Source organism: Salmo trutta, chromosome 18, assembly GCF_901001165.1.
Source record: "Salmo trutta chromosome 18, fSalTru1.1, whole genome shotgun sequence".
NCBI classification, from domain to species: Eukaryota; Metazoa; Chordata; class Actinopteri; order Salmoniformes; family Salmonidae; genus Salmo; species Salmo trutta.
Genome location: NC_042974.1, coordinates 25,727,800 through 25,746,829, shown reverse-complemented (window position 1 = coordinate 25,746,829; position 19,030 = coordinate 25,727,800). Strand labels below are relative to the sequence as shown.

The following is a 19,030-nucleotide window of genomic DNA, read 5'->3' as shown; positions in this document are numbered from 1 at the left end:
ATTCAGACCACTTCCCCTTTTCCACATTTAGCTACGTTACAGCTTTATTCTAAAATGGATCAAATAAAAAAATTTCATCAATCTACACACAATACCCCATAATGACAAAGCCATTTTTTTTTCTCACATTTATAAAAAATAAGAAACAGAAATGTACATAAGTATTCAGACCCTTTGCTACTCGAAATTGAGCTCAGGTGCATCCTGTTTCCATTGATCATCTTTTAGATGTTTCTACAACTTGATTGGAGTCCACCTGTGGTAAATTCATTTAATTGGACATGATTTGGAAAGGCACACACCTGTCTATATAAGGTCCCACAGTTGACAGTGCATGTCAGAGCAAAAACAAAAAAATGAGGTCAAAGGACTTGTCCGTAGAGCTCAGAGACAGGATTGTGTTGAGGCACAGATCTGGGAAAGGTACCAAAACATTTGCCACATTGAAGGTCCCCAAGAACACAGTGGCCACCATCATTCTTAAATGGAAGAAGTTTGGAACAACCAAGGCTCTTCCTAGAGCTGGCGCCCGGCCAAACTGAGCAATCAGGTGAGAGGGGACTTGGTCAGGGAGGTGACCAAGAACCTGATGGTCACTCTGACAGAACTCCAGAGTGCCTCTGTTGACATGGGAGAACCTTCCAAAAGGACAACCATCTCTGCAGCACTCCACCAATCAGGCCTTTATGGTAGAGTGGCCAGACGGAAGCCACTCCTCAGTAAAAGGCACATGACAGCCCACTTGGAATTTGCCAAAAGGCACCTAAAGGGCTCTCAGACCATGAGAAAGAAGATTCTCCAGTTCAGCATAGCCAGGGCCCCGTGACACAGGTAGAGAAACAAACCCGCGGGACGGCCACTGTCATATAGCCCCGTACAGCTTTGTCTCAGCCACACGGGGGCGCACTCACCAACCTGTTCTGAACCTTGCAGGAGACCTGCCACCTGGATAGGCAGATGGACAGACAAAAACATACAGAAAGAGAGAGACAAAAAGTTTGCGGAATCAACATCATGGCCATTACTATCAATGAACAACGAAAATGAATCCAATCAAAATGAGTCATTCAGTGTACTTGTGAGTGTATGGGGTGTAGTCACTCACCCCTGTGGCCACTATCTCCACTCCCCATGACACACCTGGCCAACCATGCTCTGGACCGACTGCACAAATTCTATAGAGAAAGAGAGTGGTGGGGAGCCTACTCATTACTTAAAAGCTGAGTGCTCACACTTTATGAGCTAATGTTGAGTAACCTGGAGTGTATTTATTCAGACCAAGACCATAGCAAACCGTGGCAAACAGTTGCAAAAGTTTTGCAACGGAGACCGTTTACTCCCAACGGAAATCATTTTACAATGAAAACGAGAGTTTCTATTGGACAAATTCAGGTAGGTCCCTCCCCGTTTCTGTTGGTTTCCAAGTGAACACACCCCTGGTGTAGCATACACGGTCCTCACCATCTGTGAGGGTGTGTGTGTAGCAGTCCAGTAGGCCACTAAGGGTCAGCTGCAGGGTGCAGTAAAGATGGGTAGCCTGTAGGGTGGCGCTGATGGGCTCCTGGGACCTCTGCACTACCAGCATGGAGGCCTTGGCCGCAGCTAGACACGAGCTAGGCCTGTAGCACATAGTGGTCTAGCTAGCAGGTCGCCAAGACAGCAGGGGGCGACATACACCGGTCAGTCAGAGGCCACGCACCACACGTTTTTCAACCCTGAGACTTAGGTCCGGTGCCCTTCACACAGCTAAATTAACTACCCAACTAATTAAGTCCTGGATTAGTTGAATCATGGGTGTTACTACCGAGCTGGAACAAAGGAATGCCGTCCTGTGGGTGCAGAGGACCAAGGTTTAAGAGCATAGGCTGTCTTACCTGTTCAGTTGGAGATATTCACTTAATAAGGCCTTCTGGAGGAACTGTAACACTGGAGAGAACAGAGGTAGAGGCATATTATCTAAAGACATCAATGAACTCCGGGCAAAACGTTTCTGTGTTTGAGCTCATCGTCCTGAGCAGGTCTGATAATAACCTGAAGGAAAACAAAGCACTCACCTTCTTTTAGCAGACTGTGTACACCTGTCACCTGAAAAGCAATAGAGCATTCGGTATATAATGAACTGTGGATGAAGTGTATCTTCTAAAAAAATATACCAAACACAAGAGACAGCCTAAGTGAGGAGATTCCATACGTACCGAGAGGGAAGGCAAGGCAAGATGTGATGGAGTCTATCGGGTATGGGTATGCGGTGTGGTCTGAGCCGAGAGTGGACAGACAGACAGTCAGACAGGCACCCGGACAGCCAACCAACAGTCTGCTCCTGCAGCCAGTCTGGTACAGAGCTCAGGGCACTGCAGATTGCAGAGAGAACATGTAGATTAAGAGAGTAGCAATTCTATAACATGTTCGCTAATCTACTGGAAAGACAGAGCTGTGGTCACAATCCCTGGTCCTGGACGTGCAGGCTTTGGTTCCACTTCAAACCCAGCCGTAACACCTGTTCAACTCATCAAGGTGTTGATCAGCAGTTGAGTAGTTGAATCAGGTGTGGTTGTGCTGGGCTGGAACAAAAGCCTGCACACCCTATGAGCCAGGGCAAGACACTGAGGGAGAGGAGGAGTTGGTGAGATGTACCTGGCCCTACGGAGGGGGTTCTTGGCCTGCAGGGAGGTGTAGATGAGGGCCAGCATGTGCAGACAGTCCTGGAGGAGACCCATGGGAAGTTTCCAACTCACTCAGCTGCTCCACCTGAGACCCTGCCTGGAGAGACACAGACATAATTAGACCAGCCAGGAGAACATAAGCTGTACCTGCACTGCAACATATGACTTACAATATCTCTACGCCGGGACAAAAAAACAACAATACTGTCATCCAATTGCCTCCTCCACACACGTTCTCATTTATAATCAACCTGACACATTTGCTAGGGTTGGGTGTTAACCAGATTTTCATACCATCATTCCAGTACCATACGGGGTATACGGTATTTCCAAATGTTAAAACAGACAAAACAAATTTAGGCAGCAGGGATCTTGATTCAGGAGGGGATTCATTGTATCTGCTGTAACCAAGAACCTTGATCAGGTGAGTCCCATAGGGTGGCGCAGAATTGGCCCAGCGCTGTCTGAGTTAGGGCTTGGCCAGGGTAGGCCGTCATTGTAAATAAGAATGTGTTCTTAACTGACTTGCCTAGTTAAATAAAAGGTCAAATAAAGAAAAATGTCAAACCGACGACGCTGGGCCAATTGTGCTCCGCCCTATGGGACTCCTGATCACGGCCAATTGTGGTACAGCCCGTGATCTAACCAGGGTCTGTAGTGACGCCTCTAGCCCTGATGCAGTGCCTTAGACCGCTGCGGAACTCACTAGTTAACTTATAGTTAGTTATAAGCTGTGGCGTATCACGCAATCCTGCAGTCGAGCTCAACCGGACCCCCTAAATGTTGCTCAAATATCCATTGTGTAATTAACCCGACTTTATGAACGCTGGTCTGTACCGAATCACAGACCAAACGGCAAAATCTTCCAGCTGATTGAGGGGAAATGGGCTTCTTATTGTTTACACATTGTGCATCACGTGCAATGAGTCAAGAGATTGAAAATACAAGTGACAGAAACTACCGGCGCCGCAAAACGTTGGGTAAACAACACTTTCCTGAGTATACCCGATATCCACCTACTGCCAAAAGGACCAACAGCATGTACAACCGGTAGAGTAAACTCAAATCTATTTATTCAACATTCTGGCTTGTAGAGACTATTGCATCTTCTTTACAGTGACTTCTATCAGACTGGTAGTCATGGTAACAGTCTGATGTTTAGGCAAAATAATCAGGCGCTAACACCAATTCCATCTGCTTACATCAAGACCACAGCCTCCACTTTTACAGTTTTCTTGTTTGTCACCATGATTTAAACCTGTGACACAACAACCAGGGTTTAGCGTGAGATATCAAGCTACAGAAGTTATACTGTTGGGAGGACAGTTGAGTAGTTGAATCAGGTGTGGTGGTGTTGGGCTGGAACAAAAGCCTGCACACCCTGGCTAACGTGCTCCTGGAACAGGATTTGTGACTAGGGGGTGTTGTGGTTGACCATATTACCGCCGGCGGTCTCGAGTCATGAAGGCAGTCAAATTCCACATGACCGTTTAGTCACGGTAATTAGGCTTCTCCAAGCTCTGATGCTGCTGCTGGTCATTAGTAATCTACCAAACTTGCTAACTGCCTGGTACTCAGCCCTCTAATGTCACTCTAATGACCGACATTGCAAATGGAAATGGAAATCTAATAAAACACTTAATGAGAACCCATGTGCTCATGTTGTACAACATTTCTACAGGCTATGCAATTGCGTGAGAAATCAGTGTGATGGCCTCTTAAGAGGAAGATCCCATCAGCTTTCTATAGGCTAGGCCTACTATATTTATTTCTCAACTTTCCTAATATTAAGCACATTGCTTCTCTTTACAACAGTAGTATGGCCTACCTGGCTGGCATGAAAATGAACCACGGGAAAAGAGTCCTCCATTCGCTATTTAAGTCACACCCTGATCTGTTTCACCCGTCTTTTGCTTGTCTCCACCCCCCTCCAGGTGTCGCCCATCTTCCCCATTATCCCCAGTGTATTTATACCTGTGTTCTCTGTCTGTTGCCAGTTAGGCTTGAAATGTACAAAACAAACAGTGGTTTTCCCGTGCGCCTGTCTTGCTCTAGTTCCTGCGCTCTAGTTTCCAGGTTGACCATTCTGCCTGCCCTGACCCTGAAACTGCCTGCCGTTCTGTACCTTTCGGACTCTGCTCTTGAATACTGACCTCTGCCTGCCCTTGACCTGTCGATTGTCAAAGCTCAAAAACGGGGGCAGGCAATTTAAGTGCATAGATGACATGTATTTTTCCCCCCTCTTTCGAGACAGGTGCATGATAACGGTCCTTTCTAAATCAAAAATTTCACTCATATTATTTAGTATATCTAAAGACAAGATTAAATCAAGAATTGACTGATGGGTGACAATATTAGCAAATGGAACATTCGCGCTTATAGCCTACTGCCATGTGCGCATTGCTGTGCTTATAATGTGAAGAAATAGCCTAATTGATTATCAACATTTTTCGCTAAACGTTCTGATCAGTTTTTTTTTATGTATTAATTTGGGATTGACCGCATCCGACAACTGTCCCAGACTACGTTTGGAATATTTATTTTTCGCACAGAATAGGTATTTTGTACTATGGGGATAGTAGATTGATATAGGCTTGTGTTTTTGCTGTTCATTAGGCTTTCTCATCTTGTTGGCTGACAAAAAGTAAATATGGACAATTCTTCCAATATCTTCAATATATATGGAATTGGATAAGGACGTGCGCAGTTGCGTCCCCACGTCTGTTTTCACTTGTAGCCTGTGAGAAAGACCCGATCACATGATGGAGAGCCATTTGAGTGAGAGGTGCTTCAGAGCACGCAGCACTCAGGGAGAAGGGAATTATAATTACTATATTTAGCCCAAGGGCACAACAGCCGCTGGCCGCAAATGGCCTGGATTTTCTTTAGGGTGCAACTCGGCCACGCAAAGGGGATGCCGCTGGGAAATTTGAGGCATTATCAAGTGCATGTCAAGTTGTGAATGAGAGACTGATGAAGTGTGTACAGCCTGAAGAGAAAAAAACCAAAGCAGAGCTAGCGACTTTTTTCAAATCATCATTAGAGTCGCATCATGCAATCTTCCAATGTATGAACAATCAAAACATACAGTGCATTTGGAAAGTATTCAGACCCCTTGACTTTTTACACATTTTCTTACATTACAACCTCATTTTAAAATGTGTTAAATTGTTGTTTTTTCTCTCATCAATCTACACACAATACCCCTTAACTTCTCTAGGGTAGGGGGCAGTATTTTCACAGCCGGATGAAAAACGTACCCAAATTAAATGGCCTCCTACTCAGAAGGTAGGATATGCATATTATTGGTAGATTTGGATAGAAAACACTCTGAAGTTTCTAAAACTGTTTGAATGATGTCTGTGAGTATAACAGAACTCATATGGCAGGCAAAAACCTGAGAAAAATACAACCAGGAAATGGAAATCTGATGTCTGTAGTCTTTTCAAGTCCTTGCCTTTCTAACACAGTGACTTAGGGTTCATTTTACACTTCCTAAGGCTTCCACTAGATGTCAACAGTCTTTAGAAAGTTGTTTGAGGCTTCTATGGTGAACAGAGAGCCAACACGAGGACATGGAAGTAGGTGACTCAGAAAATGACATGGGTTTCTGACGCTCGTTCACGTGAGGAGGTAGCTGTGTTCCAAAAGTTTTTCAAGAGATTGCAATCGTCCGGTTGGAATATTATTGAAGTTCTAAGATAAAAAGGCTCTAAAGATTGATGCTATACAACGTTTGACATGTTTGAACGAACGTAAATATAACTTTTTTTTTTTTACTTTTCGTCGTGACATTTTCCACGCGCTTTCTACACTTGGAGTAGCTTACTGAACGCGCAAACAACAAGGGGGTATTTCGACCAATTATGGACTTTATCGAACAAAACAACATTTATTATGGACCTGGGATTCCTGGAAGTGCCTTCTGATAAAGATTATTAAAAGGTAGGTGAATATTTCTAATGCTATTTAGGATTTTAGATGACTCCAAAATGGCGGGTATCTGTATCGCCTGATGTTTTTTTCTGAGCGCAGTACTCAGATTATTGCAAAGTGTGCTTTCCCCGTAAAGTTATTTTGAAATCTGTCAAAGCGGTTGCATTCAGGAGATGTTAATCTATAATTCTTTGAATAACAGTTTAATATTTTATCAACGTTTATAATGAGTATTTTTGTAAATTGATGTGCCCTTTCACCAGAAGTTTTGGGGGAAATACATTTTCTGAACTTCACGCGCCAATGTAAAAATGGGGTTTTTGGATATAAATATGAACTTGATAGAACAAAAAATGCATGTATTGTCTAACAATGTCCTAGGAGTGTCATCTGAGAAGATTGTCAAAGGTTAGTGCATAATTTTAGCTGGTTTTCTGCTTTTGGCGACGCCCGTCCTTGCATTGAAAATAGCTGTGTGTAATTTTTCGTCTATGTACTGTCCTAACATAATCTAACTTTATGCATTCGCCGTAAAGCCTTTTTGAAATCGGACAACGTGGTTGGATTCAGGAGAGGTTTATCTTTCAAATGGTCGTATGTTTCAGAACTATGAATTACAACATTTTGTGGTTTTTGAATTTGGCGCTCTGATTTTTCACTGGCTGTTGAATCGTGTGTCCCATGGGTGGGACGATAGCGTCCCATCTGCCCGAGAGAGGTTAATGACAAAGCAAAAACAAGATTTCAGAAGTTTTTGGTAATTTACAAAAAAATAATATATATTTACATAATTATTCAGACTCTTAGTACTTTGTTGAAGCACCTTTGGCAGGTCTTCTTGGGTACGACGCTACAAGCTTGGCACAACTGTATTTGGGGAGTTTCTCACATTATTCTCTGCAGATCTTCTCAAGATCTGTCAGGTTGGATGGGGAGCACTGCTGCACAGCTATTGTCAGGTCTCTCCAGAGATGTTTGATCGGGTTCAAGGCCGGGCTCTGGCTGGGCCACTCAAGGACATTTGTCCCGAAGCCACTCCTGCGTTGTCTTGGCTGTGTGCTTAGCGGTCGCTGACCTGTTGGAAGGTGAACCTTAAGACCTCATACTGGGGCTGAGCGCTCTGGAGCAGTGTCTTATATCGGCTGAAAGCTTAAATCCTTGTTACTCTAACAGCACTGCCCGATTTACAGTAGCTATTACAGCAAAAACATGCCTTGCGATTATTTGAGGATGGCGCCCCATATCAAAATATTTTTCCACCGGCACAGGGTTCATACATTCACAAATAAAGACTAAATATTTCTTACTTTTTGAAAATCTTCCTCTGATTTGTCATCCAAAGGGTCCCAGCTATAATATGTAGAGTGGTTTTGTTAGTTAGATTAAATCCTTCTTTATATCCCAAAAAGTCTGTTTAGTTGGCACCATCGATTTGAGTAATCCATTCATTCAACTTGCAGAGAAAGGAATCTGAAAATCTACCCATAAAAACTTTGTTTCAACAAGTCAAAATAAGTTTTTATTTACTCCTCAGACAGCCTAAAATGTAATCAAACTATAATATTTATTTCAGAAAGAATTATGTTCAATAGGAAACTGAATTTAGCAGGTGCGCAACTTCCTCATGGTGCACAAAGACACAGATTTCCAAGACTGTGTCCTTGTACAAAAACTGTTACTTCTTATTCATTTTTGAAGTTACAAGCCTGAAACCTTGAACATAGACTGCTGACACCCTGTGGAAGCCATAGGGAGCTATTGTACAATATGAGCCTTCACTTGCATTTCTAAGAGGGTGGTCTCTCAAAAAGAAAAGTTCTGGTTGATTTTTCTTTGGATTTTCTCCTATCATATCTAGTGTTATATTCTCCTACATTATTTTAACATTGCTACAAACTTCAAAGTGTTTTCTTTCAAATGGTACCAATTATATGCATATCCTGGCTTCAGGGCCTGAGCTACAGGCAGTTTACTTTGGGCACGTCATTCAGGCAGGAAATTGAGAAAAAAGGGGCCCAGACAAGAAGTTAACATCAATTTGCAGCAGAGTAGTCAAACCTATGGCAAAAATTGATGTCCTGAAGGATGCCATTGATAGACATCTCAGTCCATCACCATACCTTGGGTACCTTTTCCAGAGCGCGGTGTACCAACTCAGTCTTGCGCCAGAGGACGAAAAGGTCATTCGGAGACAGTGCATCAACTACATTGTTGCTTTAAGAAAGGAGCTGTAAGCAAAGCTCCCAAACAACCTAGAAGCCTTGCGAAACATGGCCTTGTTAAGTGTTAAGGAAACACTAAAGCACAATAAAGGCACCACTGAAATTATTAAAGGAGCTGAGCTACTGGGGTACCAGCCCCAAACAATTGAACAAATTGTTTCCCAATGGAGAAAAATCCATCTGTTTAGGTGGGACTCAACTGAAAATACAATCGAGTTTTGGAGTGAAGTGAATAACTACACGGACTCTTCCGGATCAAATCCATTTGAAGAACTGTGCAAAGCTGCACTCGCTGCCACACAAATGAGGAGGTTGAACGGCTGTTCAGCCAAATGAGTGTGGTCAAGTCAAAGTTAAGAAATAGAATGTCACTGCACACTCTCAACTCCATAATCCTGGTGCGGTAAGGACTGAAGCTGGCTGGTGATACCAGTTAACAGCATAAACTACCAAGTGAAGTTCTGCAGCAGTTTGGCACCACAGCAGCATACAGCTTTAAGGCCACTCCATCCTCTTCCAGCTGGTTCCAGCTCCGTGACAATGCAGTTGGACAGTGAAGATGAAGAGGATTTCCTTGCCAATCTATGATTCATCATATTAACAGTACGTATGCAAGTAGTGGACTTTCTGGAACTGGCGGAGACACACAGTTGATGGTAGCAGTCTGCACTGCCGTGTGAGTGAGAACAGTGGCAATATCTGGAGGAAACCATTGAGCACCTTGCCAGCCAAGCAGCACAACAAGCTGGAGAGAGATGCCTAGCACACACATCATTATTTGAGTTAAGTTGCTTGTTCAATAAGATAGCATATATATTGTACCTATAATTGTTGATCAGTTAGGTAGCATGTTAACTACCAATACACTGCTTAAAACTATAATTGTTCAGAATGTGTAGGTTTACTAGTTAAAAATAAAATAAATAAAAATGTAATTGTGCATACACAATATCGTTACTCAAATTGACTGGCCATCTCGGCAGAAAATATTATTTGACATTTGTTAGTTTAGATTTGTTTGTTTATTATCAGATATTTTATTTGTAAAAGTAATAAACACATATTTTATATGTTCGGATATTTTTATTTTTCAACAAAACACATTCAATTATGTGTTTTGTTGAAAAATAAAAATATCCGAACATATAAAATATGTTGTGTTTATATTACTTTTACAAATAAAATATCTGATAATAAACAAACAAATCTAAACTAACAAATGTCAAATAATATTTTCCGCCGAGATGGCCAGTCAATTTGAGTAACGATATTGTGTATGCTACGTAATGATGCAGTTATATGTTATTACGCAATGACGTCATCCCGCAATGACATCACAACGTCATTTAGCAACAAATCGATTTGCCTATAGCAACTTCCCCTGAACATTACTTGGCAACAATGGTCTGATAGCTTTGTCTTTTGGGTTTAGACATACTCGGAGCTTGCCTGTGCGTGGTTTCTCCACCACCGCTAACGCGTTTACCCAATCTGTCGTTCTGTAACCTTGGTGACTATATCAGATTGCTCCATGCTCTCCAACTCTTTCTTCAGACAGGCACGGAGCGCAAGGGGAAACTTTCTCAGTGGGTAGACCGCAGGGGTTGTGTCTGGGCCAAAGTGAATGTGGTACATTCTCCTGGGAATAGTCCTATTCCTGTAAAAACAAACTCCTCCAGTACATTTTCTGTCTCTACTGGTGCTGTCACTGATAAAACTAGCTTGATGAGGTCCATGTCTAAAACATGATTTAAGACTTAGCACTGCAGGTGCTCGAGTGTCAACAATGTAAAAGTCAAACGTCATGTCACTTTCCTTGTATTTGCATTTAAATGTGCCGTTTACTGGGAGCTGTTCACCACCATAACCAGTCAGTCTGCGCGTGGTGGGCTGTAGCTCGCACTCAGATGTCAAGCTGCGGTACTTATTCAGAGGAATAATGTGTACTTGTGCACCACGGTCTAGTTTAAACTTTAGCTCTGTGCCTTGTGTTCCTATCTCAATGTCAGCAAAGGCTTGCTATGTCTCTGATATTTGATTTCTCTGTGTCACTGAATCAATAAACAGTTCATGAGCATTTGACTCTGACATGTCATCTTCACTCACTGCGTGTACTGTTTTTCCATGGTAAGCTCTGCACACGCTTGCAAAGTTATTCCATTTTCCACATTTAGACAGCTGGGCAATTTCCCTGTTCGCCATGCACTTTGTATCCACAATATCCACATGTTTTGAATCTGTGTCGCTCTGATGCCGCCTGAAATGGTTTTCATCTGAACCTGTTCTAGCTCATGAGATCTGCCTGTCAATATCTTTGTCCAGCGTTAGCTCAGAACCAACATTCAAGAAAAGTTTCTCTCTCACTCGCGGTGAGTGTATTCCAAATACATCGTTGTTTGCATAATCACAATATTTCACAAACAGACGCAGCTCAGTCACAAACGATTCGCTAGCTCCCTGTACTTTCTCATGGAATTTGTAACTTAGCGAAAATCGTATTGGTATTCGGCACAACATATGCTTCAAAACGATCGTAGTATGTTTTCAGTACCTTTGATTCAGCCTCGGTAAGTGTCCATGTGTTGTAAATATCTCTCCCTTTTTCACCGATCCAGAGGAGCAGGTAGCTGCACCTTTCCTTTTCTCTTTCCTGCAGAGGACCCGTGAACATCAGTTCCACATGCTGTTTGTACTTAACGCCATGCATCGGATAAGTTTGTAGACCCCCAGTCCATTCGAGGTGAAGGAACTCCAGCAAAATCCATCTTTTAGTCCTTTTACTCTGACACCATGTCTTGCTTTGAACAAAATAATAAAATGCAGTAAGACAGGATATTTCTTAACGTAGTTCTTTATTAGCTAGCTATAATTGGCATGTTCACGTGTCTCATACCCTGACCATGACCTCACCACCTGGGTGGTCTTAACCAATCATAGCGTAGTATGATACAGCGGTAAAATGCATAAACTTACAATTCAGTATGTTCCAGACAAACTAAACACATTCGTTGCCCTTTTTGAGGATAATACAGTGCCACCGATGCGGCCCGGTAACAAGGATTGCGTCCACCCTCCTCTTCCCAGTGGCTGACGTGAGTAAGACATTTAACCCTTGCAAGGTTGCTGGCCCAGACGGCATCCCTAGCTGCTTCCTTAGACCAGCTGGCTGGTGTGTTTACAGAGATTTTCAATCGCTCCCTATCCCAGTCTGCTGTCCCCACATGCTTCAAGATGGCCACCATTGCTCCTGTACCCAAGAAGGCAAAGATAACTGAACTAAATGACTATTGCCCCATAGCACTCACTTCTGTCATCAGAGAGACTAGTCAAGGATCATATCGCTTCCACCTTACCTGCCACCCTAGACCCACTTCAGTTTGCATCCTGCCCCAACAGGTCCACAGATGATGCAATCGGCATCACACTGCCCTATCCCATCTGGACAAGAGGAATACCTATGTAAGAATGCTGTTCATTAATTACAGCTCAGAATTCAACAGTAGCCTCCAAGCTCATCATTCAGCTGGAGACCCTGGGTCTCAACCCCGCCCTGTGCAATTGGGTCCTGGACTTTCTGACGGGCTGCCCCCAGGTAGTGAAGGTAGGAAACAACATTTCTACTTCTTTGACCCTCAACACTGGGGCCCCACAAGGTTGCGTACTCAGCCTCCTGTACTCCCTGTTCACCCATGACTACGTGGCCAAGCACGCCATGAACTCAATCATCAAGTTTGCAGACGACACAACAGTAGTGGGCTTGATTACCAACAACGACGAGACGGCCTACAGGGAGGAGGTGAGTGCACTCGGAGTGTGGTGTTAGGAAAACAACCTCTCGCTCAACGTCAACAAAACAAAGGAGATGATCATGGACTTCAGGAAACAGAGGGAGCGCCCTATCCACATCGAAGGGACAGTACTGGAGAAGGTGGAAAGTTTTAAGTTCCTCGGCATACACATCACAGACAAACTGAAATGGTCCACCCACACAGACAGTGTGGTGAAAAAGGCGCAACAGCGCCTCTTCAACCTCAGGAGGATGAAGAAATTTGTCTTGTCACCTAAAACCCTGACAAACTTTTACAGATGCACAATTGAGAGCATCCTGTCGGGCTGTATCACTGCTTGGTACGGCAACTGCACCGCCCTCAACCGCAAGGCTCTCCAGAAGGTGGCGCGGTCTGCACAACGCCTCACCGGGGGCAAACTACCTGCCCTCCAGGACACCTACACCACTCGATGTCACAGGAAGGCCAAAATGATCCTCATGGACAACAACCACCCGAGCCACTGCCGGCTCACCCCGCTACCATCCAGAAGGTGAGGTCAATGCTGGTGCATCAAGGCTGGGACTGAGAGACTGAAAAACAGCCTCTATCTCAAAGCCATCACTTGCTAAACAGCAATCACTAACTCAGAGAGGCTGCTGCCTACATAATGCCACTTTAATAATGTTTACATATCTTACATTACTCATCTCATATGTATATACTGTATTTTATACCATCTATTGCATCTTGCCAATGCCGCTCGGCCATCGCTCATCCATATATTTAGATGTACATATTCTTATTCAATCCATTTAGATTTGAATGTATTAGGTTGTTGTTGGGGAATTGTTAGATATTACTGCACTGTCGGAACTAGAAGCACAAGCATTTCACTACATTCGCATTAACATCTGCTAACCATGAGTATGTGACCAATAACATTTGATTTGATTTATTGGCCAATAATTTTGTTGATCTAAATTGTCAGCGTTCATTGGTTAAAAAAATATGTCATCACATTGAATAGTTTCCATATTTGAATTTACATGGCCATGCCTTTACGACAATTTGATTGGACGAAGTTGCTTGAAAACACACCTTGTAGGCAGAGCCAGCCCAAACCTCTTTCAATTTAGTGCAGAAATGAAAACTTTTGGAAAGGGGAACTCTTCTTGGATTTTATGAACAATAAGGGGAATATGGATGGAATAACTGAAATTAATTAACATCGCTTTCACCGTCTGTCTGTCTTTCAACAATTTTCAGGGTAAGACTATAATAAATAAAATATTGATGCCTTTTTCTGTTTATTGGAGAGATGTAGGGAGAGCTATCAATCTGAGTGGCATTTGAAGTGTGTTGTATGCTGTTTTGCTCTAGAATATCTGACATGGTAGAACTGTAGTGTAGGAATGAAGTTTTGAATCTTGTGTCTGTAGTCTACAGCATAATAAGATACAACTATATATCACTCAAGCGGCTAAAATTTTAACTTGGTTTAAATACCCTAAAACAAAAGTGATTTGACATGATCTGTGAATGTATGAGAGTATCTAAACACCTAAACATTCTTACACTTTTGACGTTTGTAAATGGGTATTGCTAGTGTTTTTTGACCTACTGTAGGAGACCTATATTATAGATCCAGTCCAATAATTTACAATCCACATAAAATAGACAATCCAATGCACAATGATTTGTACACAATCATTAAATAGTCATCACAGTCAACAGCTTTGCAATGGCATTTCGACGAATCACCGTTTCTGAAGATCCGTTGAAAAATCCCCAAGACAAAAGAACAAAGGTATTTTATAGCCAAGATACACCCCTTTCAACCTACTTGACGAACAACAGATATATAAAATGGGTCACAAGGTGAGACTTTTTAAATGAGAAAGGAGTATCCGTAGCCAGATAGCATTCACTATAAATTATCGTTCAGTTTGGTCCCTAAGACGAGGTTCCAATCTCGTTCCTGGTACTCATAGCACAAAAACACCAACTCGACCAATGGCATAAATCAATTGTCAACTCCAGACCCTACCACACACATCCCCCAAGGCCAAAGGAGGGAGTGACTGGCACACAGACATTGTGGGAACCAGTAATTGGTTCCCCAACATAACAAATACTTATTTCCCTCATTAAAATACAAATCGTTTTATAACATTTTTTACTTGTTTTTCTGGATTTTTTTGTTGTTGTTCTGTCTCACACTGTTCAAATAAACCTACCATTAAAATTATAGACTGATAATTTCTTTGTCAGTGGGCAAAAGTACAAAATCAGCAGGGGATCAAATACTTTTTTCCCTCACTGTAGGTATTCAGACCCTTTACTCAGTACTTTGTTGAAGCACCTTTAGCAGAGATTACAGCCTCAGGGCTTCTTAGGTATGACGCTACAAGGTTGGCACACCTGTATTTGGTGAGTTTTCCCCCATTCTTCTCTGCAGATCCTCTCTAGCTCTGTCAGGTTGGATGGGGAGTGTTGCTGCACAGCTATTTTCAGGCCTCTCCAGAGATGTTTGATCGGGTTCAAGTACAGGTTCTGGCTGGGCCACTCAAGGACATTCAGAGACTTATCCTGAAGCCACTCCTGCGTTGTGTTGGCTGTGTGCTTAGGGTCGTTGTCCTGATTTGAAGGTGAACCTTCGCCCCAGTCTGATGTCTTAGGCGCTCTGGAGCAGGTTTTCATCAAGGATCTCTCTGTACTTTGCTCCTTTCATCTATCCTTGATCCTGACTAGTCTCCCAGTCCCTGCCGCTGAAAAATATCCCCATAGCATAATACTGCCACCACCATGCTTCACCGTAGGGATGGTGCCAGGTTTCCTCCATACATGACGCTTGGCAGTCAGGCCAAAGATCATCAGACCAGATAATCTTGTTTATCGTGGTCTGAGAATCCTTTACATGACTTTTGGCAAACTCCAAGCGGGCTGTCATGTGCTTTGTACTGCGGAGTGGCTTCTGTTTGGCCACTCTAACATAAAGGCCTGATTGTTGGAGTGCTGCAGAGATGGTTGTCCTTCTGGTAGGTTCTCCCATCTCCACAGAGGAACTCTGGAGCTCTGTCAGAGTGACCATCGGGTTCTTGGTCACCTCCCTGACCAAGGCCCTTCTCCCCCGATTGTTCAGTCTGGCTGAGCAGCCAGCTCTATGAAGAGTCTTCCAAACTTCTTCCACTTAAGAATGATGGAGGCCATTGTGTTCTTGGGGACCTTCAATGCTGCATAATTCTTTTGGTACCTTTCCCCAGATCTGTGCCTCAACACAATCCTGTCTCTGAGCTTTATGGACAATTCCTTTGACCTCATGGCTGTGGGACCTTATATAGACAGGTGTGTGCCTTTCCAAATCATGTCCAATCAAGTTGTAGAAGCATCTCAAGGATGATCAATGGAAACAGGATTCACCTGAGCTCAATTTTGAGTCTCATAGCAAAAGGTCTGAATACTTATGTAAATAAGGTATTTCTGTTTTTTATTTTTAATACATTTGCAAAAATGTCTAAAAACCTGTTTTTGCTTCATCATTATGGGGTATTGTGTGTAGAATGTTGAGGCAAAAAATGTATTTAATCAATTTTAGAATAACATAACATTACATTTACATTACATGTAAATGTAGAATAAGGCTGTAATGTAACAGAATGTGGAAAGAAATCACGGGGTCTGAATACTTTCCGAATGCACTGTATTTTGGGAAATGGGCTTATCAGGCTCATCAGAAAGTATAACCACACGAGAACCAAGTGAAGGCCAAGGATAGTTTGGGATTGTTTTAAGACCCTATGAGATAATAGGATTTAGAATTTTCCGTAAGGGCTTTTATGAGGGTTTAGATGTTGGTAATACACACTTGTTTTTTTTCTTTGATACAGAATAACAGAACTGTTGTGTTATCTTTCCATTTTCTTTCACTGTCACATTACGTTGTTTTCTATCAGACTGATACGGAACCAAAGTTCTGGTCTTAGTCATTGTTGACCACAACATACACCCAACAAAAACAGCCAGTGGAAACTATTTCATTGTCTTCCACACGTTTGTGCTCCCTTTGTGTGGAGGCCAAGGCTATAATGAGAGGTTATTATAGTATAACAGTTACTTCCTCTTTCTCCCTCTCTTTGTCCCACTCCCAGTATCTCCCCATCTCTCTCTTACTCTTTCTCTCTCTCTCTCTCTCCCTCTCTCTTGTTTATCCCACTAACATGTGTTTATCATGATACACGTTTCTCTCACAATAGAAAAATGTATGGAGTCCATCTCATCTGAATCAATGTTTGTGAGAGCTTCCACTGTTTGGCTACCACCAGTAGTGTCCAGTCCAGACTAGTTCAGCCCAGCCTTGGAACATTTGACGGGTGCCAGAGGGGAAACATAGTTAGTTTGAAAACAACAGCTACTCTGTGTCAGTGTCGGGTATGTTTCTCACCCTTGTCCCAGACTGAATCTCTTACTGAATAAGCTCATCCACCCTCTCTTTTACAGTCCAAGTTACGGGGGGAAAGTGTTTTAACAGAAGGACGATTCTACCATTTTTATCAGAATTCCCAAGTAACAATACTAAATAGAGGTGTATTGGTTATTTACCATTGTCTTTCATGTATCTTTCTCTGTGTTCCACAGAGAACGGGACAGGGGGCATGGTGAAGGCAGAGGAGGCCCTAGGACAGGAGGACTGGAAGGAGAAGTGTTTCGTCCTGGCTGCCCATGAAGTTCCGGGTACAGATAATCAAAATCAGAGAGCTAATGGCAGACAAGGTTGGTCTTAAGTAACAAGTTGTACCAAATTAGAACAAATTGAACGTGTACGTTGTTGAATGATCCCAAGTAGCCTTACATCCCAGGCTCTCCTATAGGATGCAAACTAAAGCAAACGCATCAGCAGTAACGCATCACCTAAACAACATGACTGTAACAAGTATTAACTCATGAATTATGGACTCATGAACTAGAGTGTAAAACATGTTTTGATTCAACTCATGTATTATATTGAATGTAGGCTACCTGTTCTGTGTGTGTTCATGTGTGTAAAACTGCCTCGGCTGAGAGTTTAGGCTACCGGCAGTAGTGTAGGCCTGGTGGAGGGTAAACGCAAGTAAACACCATTTATTCACCTTTTTCAGAAATGCGTTTCAAGTATAGGGGGCGTTTTTTTTTGTGCAACCGACAATCAAATAAAAATATTTTACCACTACATCACTGGCTACCGGTATGCCCATTTGAAGTTCATGGGAATACACCTTGTAGCCTAGTCTAGTATGTTGACCGTGTGTGCTAGGGTGACAATTACGTTTCAGACCAATTTCTGATCTCCCGACTTTTCAGGCTACAAAAAAGGTACATATGTCAGCAAGACGCATCAATTAATCTAGGCCTAATCAATCGCTGAATGTCATTAGGCACACTGTTTGATGTTTCATAACAGACGTCTATTTCCATTCATCGAATGGAGCGAGTATACACGCTGTTTGGATGCTGGAATTATTTTGGAGTGGACAAACCTGCACTAGCGGTTCTAGGGGGGGGGGGGGGGCAGTGCCCCTGTGACAGCAATTTTGGACCCCCTTGTGGCCCCCCTAAATGTGGAGTATGAAATCATTTTTACATAACACATTTTGCTATCGTTCTTTTTTTACATCCGTTATTAGACAGTGGCAACGCGGAACACTAATTTAACCCACACATTTTCTAGAGGGACGGCATTAGGCGGAACACAACAGTTTCGTACAACGTGCATCTGCATAATGAACATGGTCTTTTGCCTGCTAATGCCTGCAATGCAGTGAAGAAAACGATATGGCAATAATAACGTCTAATGTAACTGGCCCCTCTAACAGTACAACTGGCTCCAGCTTGGCCCCCCCAGTTGAAATGGTCTAGAACCGCCACTGCAAACCTGCACAGGTAGAATACTTTGTTTGAAGTGATTTGTTTGGCAATCAGATGAAAATATCAAAACTGGTTGGTTGTGTTTATGCCACATTAAAAAGTAATTAATTTTTACAGTTTAACAGGTTAAATGATGTCTTTATTATTAGCATTTTCTTTTTTCGTGCACCCCGCCGAATGTCATGGTGTAATTCTCACTCTGTTCAGCACAATCCTCCCTCCGCCATAACACAGATTACCAAACTACTCCAGTAACTATCATTAACAAAGTCCCATCAGAGCTTTTCAGGAAACAATGGACAGTGATTCAGCCTTGAAGACCGAGATGGCAGTGTGTGCATGTGTGTCATTTCTCCCTTTCTCCAGCTGTACTCTCTATGATTACAGTTATGTTCTCTGCCTGATGCTATATGTGTGAATTGACAGAAAGCTGTGGTTTGTCATTTGTGCATGACCTTGCTTGGGCTGTAGAGAATTATTTCTAAGAAGATGTGGCTAAATGTGTGCCTGCGTCTCTGCGTGCATTTGTGTTCATGTG

General features: G+C 42.8%; 2 long non-coding RNA genes across 2 annotated transcripts; both read right to left on the bottom strand.

The window, feature by feature from the left end:
* Positions 1-764: 764 nt before the first annotated feature.
* Positions 765-11,411, bottom strand: LOC115153078 (uncharacterized). The gene is made up of 7 exons (XR_003867633.1): positions 11,373-11,411; positions 2,635-2,760; positions 2,196-2,351; positions 2,055-2,085; positions 1,875-1,926; positions 1,106-1,175; positions 765-945 (listed from the first exon to the last, which is right to left on the bottom strand). It is a non-coding gene; the product is annotated as an uncharacterized LOC115153078 (long non-coding RNA).
* A 56-nt stretch (positions 11,412-11,467) lies between these two features.
* Positions 11,468-11,890, bottom strand: LOC115153080 (uncharacterized). Its single transcript, XR_003867635.1, has 2 exons — positions 11,795-11,890; positions 11,468-11,619 (listed from the first exon to the last, which is right to left on the bottom strand). It is a non-coding gene; the product is annotated as an uncharacterized LOC115153080 (long non-coding RNA).
* Between the last annotated feature and the right edge of the window lie 7,140 nt (positions 11,891-19,030).